Source organism: Notothenia coriiceps, unplaced genomic scaffold, assembly GCF_000735185.1.
Source record: "Notothenia coriiceps isolate Sejong01 unplaced genomic scaffold, NC01 NC01_scaffold00037250, whole genome shotgun sequence".
NCBI lineage: Eukaryota > Metazoa > Chordata > Actinopteri > Perciformes > Nototheniidae > Notothenia > Notothenia coriiceps.
In genome coordinates this window covers 7,380,460-7,393,719 of record NW_011369951.1, presented here as the reverse complement: position 1 = coordinate 7,393,719, position 13,260 = coordinate 7,380,460, and the positions used below count along the sequence as shown (strand labels likewise).

Below are 13,260 nucleotides of genomic sequence, written 5' to 3'. Positions count from 1 at the left end.
TTTTATACATGAATATGTGTCCCCGGTGTGTCAGGGAACTCACCAAGTGTCAGAAAACACAACCCCCTCTCTTTTCCTCCATACCCAAATCTCTAAAAACGGGGCTGCAACGGATCTGATACAGATTTGAAAATTCTCTGACCTCAGGAACGAGGAGCTCCGCCTTTATGGGCCACTCTCCACCTATCAGGAGGAGACAGCCACGGCCATTGCCATTCGAAAGCGCTGGAGACGCTGTAGTACATATGCCAGGCCTGTAGGTGGCGCTGTAGTCTGCCACAAAAGCAGCGAAGAAGACTTCTCAGAATCAGCCCTTGCAAAAACAGGGCTAAAAAAGAGCAAATAGAGCGAAAAGAGGTATGGCTAAAATGCATGATCTGTTTGGTATTTTGAAAAAAAAACTTCACAGACACCTTTTATATAGGTATGGCCCTACAATATATGTTTCAAATATAGCATGATAGGTCCACTTTAAGTGACAGTGAGCCTACTTAACAATTTAAAACATATTGAAAATAAGATGTAAAATAAGTTAAGCTGAAATATTNAGATGCCCTTCTTTTTCTGGGACGAGCGGTTTTCCCGGCGCCACATTATTTTCTTAGACGACCGCTCTAGTTAGATTTAGGTCCATATTTTGTCTCGCTTGATAAAGAATGCTTGATTATTACACTGCCGAACTACTTAAAAGTGCGCTTATCTTTGCGTAATTCACTGTAGCTGAAAGATCATAGACTGTTTCAAAATGCATTAACTTTGTTGCGGTCTTATTCCAGTAAACACGTGATATAGATCGAATTATGTTTTCCTATTTGCTGTAAATCACTTGTCTTAATATCGCCCCGGAAAAAGGTCAAATTCAGAGTATCCAGAAAAGCTGATTCAAACTTGCCGCTGCCTTTGGTGCTGTGCGCGACGTCACGTGTGGTTCCGCTGAATCCTTGGTGAGTGCAGCCCGTTCCCAGCATCACACAGTGCGAGCATTGCTGTATAGCCCGCATCGTCAACTTTGTGTATTCAGTGTTTATCATCGGCCACACCAAATAATGTTCTGTCAAATTTGGGCCAAATACCCGCGCTATTAGCTTTTTCTGATGCGTAAACATCAACAATATTTGACGCCATTTTTTCGTTGGTGAACGCTCGCTGCGCGCGCATGCTGTCGATTCCGACGCCAGCAGGGATCCAGACAGCGCCCAGCCGCGGAAACCACACGTGACGTCACGAAATGCGGCCTGCTTCCAGAAGCAAGTTTTTTTTATTGCGACCTAATAGTTTTCCTTTTTTTACATATTATTCAGTATGAAATAAAGAACATACATTGAGTTATCTGTGTGCATACACCCCCCCAGAAATCAACTGCCAAAAACAGTTTTTAATGTAAGATTTAAGGACTTTAAAACCTCAAACTACAGAAGAGTTTCTTCAGAATTGGATTCTGCCATCTCTATCAATCTCTGCCCATGACATGTCTTGCGAATTCTCCGGCCGAAGCTCCAACATAAAACCGTCAGTGTTCTGGCCATCAGAAGCTCCAGCTCTGGTGCCTCATGTATAACGCGTGCGTAGGATTGACGGGCAAAGGTTGCTTACGTAGTAGGAGAATCCGAAAAATAGGCCACTTTCTGATTCACCAAAACATTGCGTACCGGCGAGGAAAGTGCGTACGGCACCTTCCTACGCCGGTTCCCTTTTATTAAATCACAACCGAACTCGAAATGCGGTGCGCTTTTGCGGCTTTCACGTAACGCCATATTTGCCTATACATAGCTCAAAGAAACGCCCTTCATTCATTCATTCATTTTTGACTGACTTTATGAAGAAGTTCGCAGGGAAATGACTACAGAAACAGCTAAAAATACATCTCACACCGTGCAGATTTTCGTTATTTTGAGGAGGTCGAATAAAATCATATTGTTTGGGTGATGCAGTTTGAACCAGAGTAGCAGCATGGAGTCGGATCGTCACCAAAATAAATAAATAAGGTCCGAAAAGGTTAATGACAAAAAAAAATACACATAGCCTTCCTCAGGCAGTGTGTTTGTACCCGATGGATGAAAACAAAACATTTGAAGACATTACCTTTTTTAAAACTGATATGGGCAATTTCAAGGACTAAAAAAAGTGTTTTTTAATTGTATTTAATATTCTCGTTGTTTCCTCGACCAATAAAATAAACTGTAAAATCGTTACGTGTGTAACGTATGAAATATTTGGCATTTTGCTTTATTATTTAAATGAACGGTAAAGGGATAAAACAATTGGTCGATTAATTGATTAGTCGCTTGACAGAAAATTTATTGACCACTTTTTTTAAATAGAATAATCAAACTGATGTTTCAATGTTATTCTCAATCACCCATGACGATAACCTGTTTTGGATAAATCAAGACAAGGAGTCCCATCTCATTCAGTGTTGTTGTTTTTTTAAGACAAAGAAATGAAAAAGATAAATCCACTATTACAAAAACTGCAGGCCTAAAAAGTTAAGTAATTATAGAACAAGTTCATTTAATTGTTAATTGATTGACTCAACCAGCTCTTAAAAATGTTTGAAGTTAAAATCAGAAGAAGCTATCATGGCAGATCTTTTAGGCCTGTCTTTAAATTGTCTTTCTGATGAAGCAGCAGTTGAGTGTAACAGCCAAAGCAGTAAAACCAGTTTAGTGGCAGTCACCTGTTGCTCAGCGGGGGAGGGGAACTGCTCCTGTTTTCAAGGTGTGGTGTTTACACTGGATGAGTGTTTCAATGTTACACAGGCATGTCCCTATGGTAGGAAGAACTCGCAGCAATAAAAACCTGGACTTTTTATTGCCTTTTTCTTCAAATATTATTTACATTTCACGGTGAATCATTCTTTCTGAAGTTATTTTAGAAGTGTTTGGCAACAGCTGTCACATCTGAACTACTCGAGTGTACCAATGAGTAGGTGAGTCATTTTTGTAATGATGACATTCAGCGCAGTGAAGTCCTGAGCTCACTGCAGAGCAATGAAGAGGAAGAACAGGTCGGACTGGTCCTCTTAAACCTCAAATCCCACCAGTTGTCAGAGACATAACACCGGTAACATGATACTGGGAGCTAGAGGCATTTACCTTTAGTGTACTTAGTGGAAACTCATGTGAAAAGTGCTGAGGCGACCTGCAGAACATACAGGTGTTGTTTTGGAGGTGTGCAGCAGGGTGGAACTCCCATGTCTCACATTTTCAGAGGACAAGTCCATGCAGGTGGATCATACCAGAGTTGGCAGAGATCCAGTGTTTCTGTTCAAGGAAACGGCCCGTAATTGTATCATGGTTGAAAGCACTGTTTACTGCACACTGTAGTGTAGATCATTTGGGTAAAGCTATATTTTTAACAACAAATCTTGGAAAACACGCCTTTTTGTGATGATTTTCTTAGTCCAAGCTCAAGTCTAATGTCTTCTTTTGTCCGACCAAAACCCCCAAATAGTCAGTTTGATATCATACAGTATATTAAGGAAGCATCAAGCTTACCCATTTGTGTAGAACAACATTTATGCTTAAAAGATAATTTAAACGATTATTGGATTTGTCAAAATAGTCATTTAGACATCTTTTTTTTTAAATATTATTTTGCTAATATGTTTTTTTCCTCACCTAGGTGAACAATGTGTCTGGAAGCCCAGGAGTGCTCCCAATGTCAGACTACCCCGAGAAGCTGAGAGGCTCCAGGAGTCACCTGGATGAGGAGAGCACCAACTATGACAAACCCCCCTACATCTACACCCCTCAGTGAGTATGATAAGGAGGAGGACGTGTGTGATGTTGCACAGTATGTACCGTGCACTAGCACACTGCAAAGGGAAGCGTAAAAACACTCTGTGCCCTAATGACATTTTAAATGGTTTAAAATGTAACTGGTAGAGTGAGATTAATTGTAGGTGGAGAAAGCAAGTTACCCAGGTGTAACCAAAATCGCAGTAGGGCCTGGCTCATTTCGTGGCATCTGCAGGCAGTGGCAAGTACTTCCGGCATCTGCCACAGAGGCCGCTACTCCGTGGTATCTGTGGCAAGTATATGCTACAGATGTGGTATCTGTGGCAAGTATATGCCACAGAGGCCACAACTTGCCATGGCAAGTATATGCCACAACCATGCCACAACTTGCCGTGGCAAGTATATGCCACAACTTGCCGTGGCAAGTAAATGCCACAAGTTAAGAGAAGGTTTACGGTAGCTGCCACTCGCCTTCCGTGGCAAATGCTGATATTTAAACCCGTATTTATCGCGTAAAATGTCGCTGTTTTGGCATGACTCAAGAACTCGAACAATATAAATTGTTCGCCAGTTTCAAAACGCAATAAAAGGGTGGATAAAAAAGCATGCATTGTGTCTTGATTTTTAAATATACTNGCGAAATGACATGTGTGTTACAGTTGACATTTGTCTGTGCTGAGAATAGTATATTTTGCTTCTTTTATATCTCACTTGTGCGTGAGATAGGAGAGAGAGAGTCCTGCCCATCGGGCTGCTATTTTGTAACATTGGCTCAACTGAGGTGGTACTTGGAGAACCAACTATTTTCTCAGGCTGGCTCTTGGTGCTAAAGAAACGGTTGAGAAGCCACGCTCTGAGGAATATAAGAGTATCACTTTTTTTACTTAATCTCAGTCTTTTTGTGCGGCATCAAACTGAATGGGGTTTTTCGTGGGAAATGGCCTGATATGGGGGCTGGCTGCCGGACACATTGGGGTTCTCTATTTGTCACGTTCATTCATCACTGCCCAATGTCTCTGTTGACAATAATTTCCATCTACAGGAACTCGGCTGAATGGGTTGAAATGTGTTCAGTGTTAAATAAAACCTCAGCGCAGTTCACAGCTCTGCGAGCGCGGCTAAAGCCAGGTGCTTCGATCTGGACTGTATACGCGTCTTGCTCCAAAAGCCAGTATAATTGCAGATACAGAATGTTAACCATGACATGCTTTCAAAACAGGATTACACTCTGTAAGGTACACAGAACACCTTAAAGCCGACAAGTATAGCTGGAAGAATCACAGCAATGATGCAAGGGGAGGAGCTGCTTCCCCTCATCTTCTACCCTCGATTAGGCCCTTCATTGTTCCCAGGGCAATCATGTGGAGTGTTGCGAGTCCTATGATGCTGCCAAGCTGCCTTTTTATGTATCTTTATTTACCTTCCTCCTTCCTCTGGGCTGCTGTAATTGTTATTCTCTGTCTGCAGAGGTATGGCCGGTAGAAAGCATGCGGTGACTTGCCATGTAGTGCAGGGGCAAAGGGCAAAGAGCTTACTTGTTTGTGCCTGCAGAGCTACACAGGCGGGCAGGGCAAGAGTAAGCCTTGCAAATGCGCCTGACAGTAAAGGCCTTCTACGCAACGACAGCACAAAAAGGAACATCCACCATGGATGCACAGCAATCGTACCTATACAACCACAGCACTCAACAAAAAGTAGCTAGCGCAAGGGAGGTGAGCGACCTTTTTCCTCTCATGAGGCCATTTCATTTTTTCAACATCCTCCAAGGGGCGCTGGTACAAATTATTGACCTCGTGCTTAAAGACATACTAAAATCGAACAGCCCATTAATTTCGTCCTTCTTTCATGCGCTGCAAAGAAAAAGACAACCTTTAATCCAGATATGCCACCATGACGTCGCGTATGCCATGCACGGTGCCCAGGCTTGTGCATGACCACCGAACAACAGAGGAAGGATATGGACACAAGATGGTTGCAACCGCTATTTAGTTTCCCTATCCATGGTACCGCCAGGTCCTTCCTATCCTGCGCAGCGTCAGACTTGTTACAACCACATCCTGCTAGCTAGACCCTTCTACACCACCACAACACAGCCGTATAACAACCTTGCCTGCTAAATACAACCCAACTTCTGGTGCCGACCGCTGCGAGCCCTTGCTGCGCAAATAGTGTGCGTTTCTATATGTGGCCAATTTTTTTATATATCAGCTAGGGGCCCGCTCATTTCGTGGCATCTTGCAGGCAGCTGGCAAGTACTTCGGCATCGCCACAGAGGCCGCCTACTCGCGTGGTATCTGTGGCAAAGTATATGCCACAGATGTGGCGTATCATGTGGCCAAGTACTAATGGCCACAGATGCCAACAACTTACCTCGTGGCAGTATATAGCCACCAACCATGGCCACAACTTGCCGTGCAAGTATATGCACGACAACTGCCGTGGCCCCAAGTAAGCCACAAGTTTAAGAGAAAGGTTTTGATGGTAGCTTGCCACTCGCCTTTCCGTTGGCAAATGCTGATAATTTAAACCCGATATTAAGTTATCGCCATAAGAATGTCGCTGTTTTGCCCATGACTTTACGGGACGATCTGTCTACACATAGACGGATCGATCTGTTACTGATGGGTACCGATTCTTTTTTCAAAAAGATAAACGATTATATGTTCTATAGATTTTACTTTTGCTGAGAACGCTGGTTTGTTAAAATAAATAACGCTGTATTTTTGATGATAATAGCTCAGGATATATTATTAGTAGGGGCCCGGACTCGATTATTAATTAATCTAATTAACATTACAGGCATTTTGCTATTAATAATCGCCAATTTTTTATCGCATTTTTAATCGCATAATTAAATATTTTGACCTGAGAAACAGTGCAGAAGCAATTTTTTTCACATGGATTTTATATACATTGAATAATGAGCTGAATACATAAGCATTAAGCAACAAACATTGTTATTTTTTTCAATGAGGTCTTAACCAAGACCAACAGAAAGTGCAATTTTTGCCCATAAAGTGCTAGCAATTAGCATATTGGAAATTAGTAACATTCAGAGATTCCAGGTAGCCCTACTTAAGGTAGGTAGACTTCTGTTAACTATACACACTTTGTTTTTTAGCGTAAACACCAATACCTTTCAAGTACCATTTCAGAACACTTGGAACCCTGCACTATTAGATAAACATCTCTCGTTGCTTCAGGGCATAACAGACTTGTTGATTTCCACAGTTGATTAAAAAATCTAATAAATTTCAGTCCAAACTCCTTCTCATAACCTTGGGGCAAACAATAACAGGTTCAATCATAAAGTGCCAGTTGCACCAAACAAGTAATAAATATTCAACATAAAGTGTACCATTTAAAACTACAAATAAAAACAGTTGCCGTGACTTGACCCTCAATCCCTCCTATTTTCCAACTATCCTGATGAAAAATAAAATCTGCTCTGGGGTTGGCATAGGCCAACTGTTTGATCGAAACTCGAATTGGGTGTGGGTCCTTGTACTCCGAGTCGGGCTAACGTCACGCTAGCTTCCACCGCTACGCTGCTACTATGTTTGCATTGAAGGTGACTCACTGAGGCTTTGATGTCTGCGGTGATAATGGCGCAATTCCTTTTTGCATAATTTTGCAAATCAACCCGTGTCTTACTTGCACGCCTTCCATCCGTCGTTTTTTAAAACAAAATGTCCCATTCACAGCGGCCACACCAAAGCGGTCTCATAGCTCTTCGTCCACGTTTGACATTGTTCAATGTGGTTTGTTGGTTGGTCTGAAGTAATGAGACGTTAGTCGTGCCTCCAGTATCAATCGGTACACAAGATGATGACTGTCTACTGATGGAACGATCCCAGGTTGCAAAAAGATAAGTATGTAGATTTAACAACGTGGTTGTTAAAATATATAAACGTGTAATTCCTAATATGTGCTCAGTAATTACAGTAAAATCTGATTCACGCAGATGTCGTAACAGTGCACTGTACACCAGAGCCACTGACATTGATACATAGTACCTACTGACGTTGACTTGAAGAAGGTGATCTACATACTTGGCTTGACCCACGACAATTCAGAGAAATAGGGTAATTGTAGCCTACTCTACATTTATAATACGCACCTTTATTACTTAACAAGCTGCTGCGTTTGGTGCCAAAACACTTCTTGAGGAGATAAGGATAAGGACAACCAAGCGACAAAGCCTACAAGCACTAGAAAAGCTGGCAAGGGGAGACGGATGAGCATGACTCAGCGTTCTGTCAAGAACTCGAACAATATAAATTGTTCGCCAGTTTCAAAACGCAATAAAAGGGTGGATAAAAAAGCATGCATTGTGTCTTGATTTTTAATATACTGTCATGATTGTCTTAACGGAATAACATGGTTTGTTTAGATTCACTGATATCAATATCTAATAAGAATAGTCTGAAGCATTTAAATAAAAATGTTCAACCAGAATTAAAATATTAAACAACAAAACAGATACAATGACATTAATCTGTTTATTAACAACGAAAATAATACAAATTAAGTACGTATGCCTGGATTTAAAATAACACATTTATACATGTGTACAATCAAATATAACTGTCCTTTGCCTCATTTATAAAATATAAATCTTAGCATCTCACTAGCAGTGGCAACTGCAATCAGTTACAGCTGCCCTAAGTCTGTAGCCAAGTCTAATAACACCATTGTACACGTTGCTGTGTCAATACAGATATTTATTTTTTAATTATTTGTCTTTACTAGTAACAATACACCTGGTTATCGTAGCAAGCAGTGGAAACTCCCCTCAAGAAGCGACAATTGCCAAGGGCTTGCGTTGCAACGCTCACTTGCCAATATTTCTTTTTTTATTACAATATAGGCCTATGTTTAGCCTACTATCATAGATATAGCACGTTTGTTTATTTTAGCAAACCACGTAGGCTATTCCAAGTCAAATTGAATATAAATGATAATTTATTATCTTTTTGAAAAATAGAGATCGCACATCAGTCCTGTGTACAGATCAGTCCGATAAAGTCATGCCTAAACAGCGACATTTTACACGATAAATACGAGTTTAAATATCAGCATTTGCCACGGAAGGCGAGTGGCAGCTACCGTAAAACTTCTCTTAACTCTGGCATCTTGTGGCAACTCCCGTTCAGCATGCGCAAATGCCACGGCAAGTTGTGGCATAACTTGCCACGGCAAGTTGTGGCATCTGTGGCCATGGCAAGTTGTGGCATATGCTTGCCACGGCAAGTTGTGGCATCTGTGGCATTTACTTGCCACGGCAAGTTGTGGCATATACTTGCCACGGCAAGTTGTGGCATATGCTTGCCACGGCAAGTTGTGGCATATGCTTGCCACGGCAAGTTGTGGCATCTGTGGCATTAAAATCCGAACTACCTTTGTGTCACCCTGTTGCTGGTCGTCGACCGTACGAAAAAAAGGGGTTTGGTAGCGGACTGACCCACCCCCTTTGAAGTGTGACCTAAAGTTCGTTGAACCTAAACGGGAGAGGTCCGGAAAGAGGTCTGAGACCGGCGGAAACCCTAAGGTTTACTTTATGTGTTTGAAACGAAAAGCCCCAGACTTTTCCCTCCTGAAACCTGGTGACACGTTGACAGGTCAACGTAAGAAAAGGAAATCGGGTTCGAGTCCTGCGGAGAAGGCAACAAGAACTCAAGTCTTTCGCCGAACTGGTACGCACTTATTGCCGATAAACGATCCGGGTAAAGGGCGCTGTGCAGACACTTTTGTCCACGTGAACAACTATGGCACCTGAGGTCGCGAAGTCAGGTGACAGAAACTTCGGGGGGTTAAGACCCTTCGCTCGAGAAAGAAGTGTTGACGGGACAATTCGCGACGCCAGTAGAGAGAACCAACACCGTCGTCAAAGGACGGTGTAAAAGGGGGAAGGTTGTCTGAAAAACCCCTACGGACGAAACTTTGATCGTGAGACCACTTTGTCGAACGAGAAACTCTTTAAAGAAAAACACAGAATGGGAGGCCCTACCTCCGCACACAGTTAAAATGGCCAGAGACCCTGTCGTCAGTCTGTCGTCACGAAAAGGGGGTATGAACACCTAAATAAATGACTTGGTTCGACTCACAAAAAAGTTCGAGTCCTTTGGGAACGTCACAAAGCCTCAATTAATCCTGCTAAGTTCACAAGCAACTTGGTGCCGGATGATCCATATGAAAAAAGTACTATAAGATTTATAAATCTCTATCCTATAAACTCAAAGAATTCGACATACGGGTATTAGTCGTTATATTTATTATTTCCGAACGTTATAAAGTCAACTAACATTACTTAGGTTCTTACATACCTGTAAAACAAAAAAAATTAACGTAATGTCTTTTATTTCTTGAAAAGTGTTATAAGATTAAAAGAACTCCTGTCAGGACATATGCTGCACGGTAATCGATTCACACACTCAGATTTCCACACAAAACGAGGCAGTGGCCAAGGGAGTTCGCCCGTCTCGACGTCCACGACTCAGATAGAGAGCGCGAGGCCAATATGAAGTGAGTGCAGATACAGGTTTAGGTAGTCGAGATCATCAAGATCGATTACGATAACCGACCGACGGGGAGGGAATGAGCGTCTAGTGCGTCTTAAGTTTGGGAGTAGAATACGGTGTAAGGTCGACTCTCCCAGAAGAGTGTCGACCGGACTACACTTAACCAGAGGCGTGGGCGGAGAGGGACTGCATCTGTACGAGTATAAGAATTTCTTCCTTACTCATAACTTATCGACGTAAGACACTATCCGGGACAATAATCCAACAATCTAGAGACAACAGTGCCAAATGCAAATGGGATTGGCAATACCAACAATACATACAGTGGGAGAAATTAAATTTTTGGTTCAAAACAAAATCGTACCTTCGACATCGGGATAATTCGACAGTTGCAAGTTTGACACTAGGTGGTCAAGTTATGTAAACTGTTTAAGCTGCTAAAGATATGAATAAACTTGTACATAAATAAAAAAAAGTTGTAAAAAAGGAAAAAATATTCCTATACGTGTAAAACCAATTGGCAAAAAACCCCAGGTTATAAGGTTATATGTAAACGAAAGTTAAGGGTAGGGTCCGAATCAAGTATATTTCTGAAACTAGTTGTTTGTGGATCTACGTCCCAGGACTAAGTTGGTTGTCACGCTCCGTGTGTGTAACCACACGTCGAAAATAGTACCCCCCCCCTACACCTATTAGTTTGGGTCGTTTGGAGTGTGATTTGGGGTTGGGTGTCTGAGTGGTGATTGGGTTGGGTGTTGAGTGTGATTGGTGGGTGTCCCTGAGATGTGGATTGGTTGGGGGAGGGAGAAAGTGGGACTCTGATAAAAAGAGTCTCTTTATAAAAAGTAGATGTGCGTCACGGTCTACACGAAGTGGAGCACGTTCTAGAAACAAAAGTAGACAAAAATGACATTCTACTAATAGAGTGTGCAACATTACTTAATGTATTTAAATCATTGATTTATATTAATTGGTAAAATATTGTCAAAGTTAGTTACTGTAAAATGTTAAAAGAAAGAGTTGTCCAGTCCACTCGCGACAATGTAAAGTTTGGTAGAGGACGAGTCTATCACTGCCTCTCGTGACCCAGGTCTAACTTACCTCGGTCTGTAAGACGGGGACATTGTATTACGAAGACCATTAGTCGGTCCTCTTTTCTGTCGAGAGAGATACTGGGAGGTAACCCATACAACACTATACGTTTTGTCGCTCCGTTTTGGATACTCCCAGTCAAATTTTTTAGCAAACTCACGACTCCTTTCTTTCTGCGCGACTTTCCTCGAGACTATATGCGGAGTCGTTTGGACAGTGTGAGCCGACACATAAAGACGCGACGGTCAATGTGTCACTCACAGACACTTACGCGAGGGAGTGGTTTTGGGAGCAGAGAAAGGACTTTGTGGTCTAGACACATAAAAGGTGTCCTCCGCCTCAGAGATGTGTGGTAGTCTACCGTCGTCAAAAAAGAGGAACGATGTCGTGGTTGGGACTTCCTCAACCAGAGGTCGACACTACGTAAAAGGAGAAGCCAACGAAAGTAACATCCCTTAAATGAAAGTTTTTTTGGTCGATAAATATTCTTACCAAAATAAAATCCACCGATGACATAAGTTGAGGTAAAAGTTATACAAACTAGGTGGTCAGTTCGACTCCACACCCTCAAACTCGGCAGAGTAGGTTCCTTATCAGTTGCGCCTTCGGTCCCTTCTTTAATTTAACGTCAGGTGTTACTATTGTTAGATATACAGTACGAGACCAATGGTTGTTTCCGTCTCTTTCCAGACTACTCAAACTAACCTATATCGTTGTTGCAACGCGGTCCCACTGGGATAGATAACTCTTCCTCAAACTCTTCGCCCCAAACTGCTATTCGTTCTCTTACTGGTGAGTTTTTCCTCGGCGACTAATAAGAGCACCGTCAGTAGTCTGAGCCGACACATAAAGACGCGGACGGTCACAGAGGTCATCCCGGACCGAGTCCCAAAGAACGTTAGACGTCCGTAACCGTTTCATGAAGGCCGTAGACGGTGTCTCCCGGCGATGAGGCCACCAAATAGTAACACCGTTCATATACGGTGTCTAACACCATAGACCCGTTCAGTATATGGTGTCGTGTTGAACGGCACCGTTTCATTTCACGGTGTTGGTACGGGTATTGAACGGCGCACCGTTCAATATACGGTCGTTAACGCCGCACTGTTCATATACGTGTTGAGACGGCACCTTCATTTACGGTGTTCAAATTCCTCAATTCGTCTTCCAAATGCCATCGACGGTGGGGCGGAAGGCACCGTTTTACGACTATAATTTTGGGCAATAAATAGCGCATTTTACAGCGACAAAACCGTACCGTGAAATAGCTGACCTAGACTGTGGTTCTGACGTACTAGACAACTGACTACCCAGCTAGTTATAAGAAAATTTTTCTAATTATGTATACAAGTCTAAAATGAACACTCTTGCACCAAAACAATTTTAATTTATTTTTTGCACGATAAAATACTATTATGAGTTCTATAAATAATATCTATTACAACTGTATTTCTAGATTGTAACAACTGGTCTCACAACGACCTTTATCCGATTGGAACCATATGAAGTTCAGTACATGAACACTAAAATCTTTATCGGATCAACAAGAAAATCAACTCATACATTTACCTATACAATCATCAATCCGATGAATGGGGTGATGTTGAGGTCTCCATTTAACCACATTAACATCGGATGAGAGGAATGTAAATAAATTATGCCGAAAATGGGAAAAATCAATGAATGATGTCTAAGACTAATTACTACTATACTATGTATATTAGTTCAGAATTTAGTCTGAAATATTCAATGAGGACCTCATTTAAGTGTTCTATGGGATGATGGTCATATGTTGTCCGGTGGTTGCGAATGGGCACAGTTCATTTACGGTGTTGGGTACGGTCATATACGGTGTTGATATATATACGGTGTTGAATGGGCACTGTTCATATAGGGTGTTGAAACGG

General features: G+C 42.0%; 1 protein-coding gene across 1 annotated transcript in view; it reads left to right on the top strand.

Annotated features, from left to right (window-relative positions):
- Window positions 1-13,260, top strand: part of LOC104966808 (disco-interacting protein 2 homolog B-A-like) — an 86,082-nt gene that overhangs the window by 897 nt on the left and 71,925 nt on the right. The gene's annotated exons all lie outside the window — the stretch shown is intronic.